Source organism: Opisthocomus hoazin, chromosome 2, assembly GCF_030867145.1.
Source record: "Opisthocomus hoazin isolate bOpiHoa1 chromosome 2, bOpiHoa1.hap1, whole genome shotgun sequence".
In the NCBI taxonomy this organism is placed as follows: Eukaryota; Metazoa; Chordata; class Aves; order Opisthocomiformes; family Opisthocomidae; genus Opisthocomus; species Opisthocomus hoazin.
This window is the reverse complement of record NC_134415.1, coordinates 89,381,528-89,384,107: the sequence shown is the minus strand read 5'-3', so window position 1 is coordinate 89,384,107 and position 2,580 is coordinate 89,381,528.

The following is a 2,580-nucleotide window of genomic DNA, read 5'->3' as shown; positions in this document are numbered from 1 at the left end:
TGGCCAATAAACATGGAAGCAATCGGCTGCTGCTCTGATGCAACTACTGCTCCCAACGCTTACTGCTTATTTCTTAGTGGACGTGACTGGATCAGAAATTGGACAATCTCACAAACTACAAAAACCTTTAAACCACTTATGAATTAGAACTTAAAACTTTCCTCTTCTTTTCTAGAAACATTGGGTTAGTGTTGAATAGAATATTACAAAGGAGAAAGACCTTTTTGTCTCTGAGGCTTTTCACTGGAAGAGCGTTGCTGGCAGCCCTTTGAGAGTCTTACTCCAGTTTGCTGTTGAAGAATAGGTCTGCTTCGATCCAGCACACACTTTTGCAGGATTCAGTTTAAAAGCTCTTAATGGACATGAGTGCTGGAAAATTTTTCAAGGTGGAAATTCAGTAAGCAGGGTTTATGGAGACGTGCATAATGGTGAAATCATAGAGCATCGGGTGTTGAATTTTGAGGGATTCTTTCTAAGGCATAGTCTGTTGCCAGCCAACTGCCTACATACAGTAGTTGACTGGACTGAAAGCACTTCTCTACGTGTCAATTCAGCAACCTGTAGCTGTTTCCATTAAGTTTTTCCTCTAATTGTCTTCACTCTGAAACCAGCTGCAGAATAATCTTCGGCAATTTGTCTTCATGAAGGGAGCCAGCAGTAATAAAGCATGCCAAAAAATAGGTTTAAGGATTTCTTCAAATCTGTGAAATCAGTCAAGAGGCATTTCAGGAGCAAAACTGGCTTTGATGGGAAAGGGGGATAAAGTTTCAGTGGCGGCTGGCACTTCCTCTCCCATCAGAGTTTGAAAGCCCTGTGCTGCACCACCAAAAGCAAACCCATCTGAGTCACAAGGGATAACGTGGGGAAAAAAATAAACAGAGAAATACTTTAACAGGAAGGAAGTTGCACAGCTCTTGTTAAACTGAAGAGGCCCATGGCTTGAATCTGCAAACTGGAACATAGTTGTCCATACTATTAAGTTAATTAGTATGGTTTTTGATAATTAGCCCAGTCCGAACTGTGCAGCTATCCTTGACACAGCTCAGACAGCTGCATGGAGCGGGGACAGGTCTCCATAGGCAGTTTGGATGTGGGCAGCCAAGGGTGTAGCTGTGCCAGTGCTGAGGGCTGCAGAGGCGTCCCTGGCCTGTTTTATTTCACATTGTAAAGTAAGGTGGCCTTCATCTTCCTGTGAAAGGTAACTTGCCCCAGAAGGAGCGAGTCTAGCACCAGTAAAGTGGAAAAATCTGCAAGTTCAAGAGAGGTGACTTTTTTAATAAACCAAGGGGTTTCTAGCCACTCGGGTTACACTGTACATGGAGTGGTTTTGGCTACAGGTGGTAAAATTCTGCAGTCCCATCCTGGCATTTCAGTGTGCGTGTGCCGGAACTGGTTCAGCCGCAGCCGGTTGTCCCGCTCCCTGTTCCACATGCGCTGGCATCGGAGTTTTGTGCTGGCTTTGGTGGGATGTCAGAAAGCATGTGGTCTTTGAAGCAGGTTTGACCCCGTAAACATTAGCTGTTCTGAACCTCAGGGTAGTAATATATTAGTGCAAGGCAATGCTACTGTCTGTGTTACACAAAGATTACAGTAAGTTCCCACATATATCCTTTTCTGGTTTTCAAATCCCTGACATGAGAACATCAGAAGCTGCAATGCTATAGAAGGTGTATTTGGATCTACTATTTTGAGGTGTATTTTCAGAACTCATTTTGTCATAGCTGCCGCTTATGATTTAGGTGCTGTCACAGGCAAGGCAGAGTAAAGACCCCCTACTGGATTTGGATGCTGGGGTTTATTGAAGAACCGAGAAGATCAGAGCTGCTACCCGGCTTGGTTGTCTCACGCTCCTGCCCCAGCACTGTGCTCCCTGGGGCTCCGCTTCCCGGCAGGCAGGTCGCTGCTGGTCTGGGGAGGTCGGGCACAAAGTTGTGCTGGTTCCTGCTGTGCCGCTGCTCACAGCTGCCCATCGCAGATGTCACCCACTGAGGTCCCTGAGCATCCACTGGCATTGTCACCATCCATCTCTCTGAACACCAGGATCTTCCCTCTAGCCACAATCTTCACCTGCTTTCCAGGCTCCCTTCTTTCCAAAACTAATTCCAAAACCCATCTTTTTGACACACCTCTTCTTTCCAGCACTCTTAGTTTTTCAAACTGAAGTAGGCTACATGCAGAAGCACAACGTGCGGTCAGTCTCCTTGGTGGTGGTTCTGTCTTGCGTCTCCCGGAGGATTCAGATGTGCCGCTTTGGCTTAGTCCAAGAGTTAATACAATTTACAGCCAGCCTGTACTGGCTGCAGCTAGCAAATGTGCTTGTGCTCGAGTTCAGAAGTTCAATTTCAGACGTTGATGTGTGCGCGCGCACACACACACACACACACACACTCTCATCTGCTGCTTGTTAGCATTCACACCAAGCTGGTTTTTCACCTATGGCAGATGCTTATAGCAAGGACGTTTCCTCAGCCACCAGAGTTTCTTGCTCATCTCCAAATGCAAAGGACTACACCGTGCTCCTGTTCTTCGTCCCGGTTCCTCCCACCACCTCTGTGCCCTGGCCCTGCTTCCCTACCACGT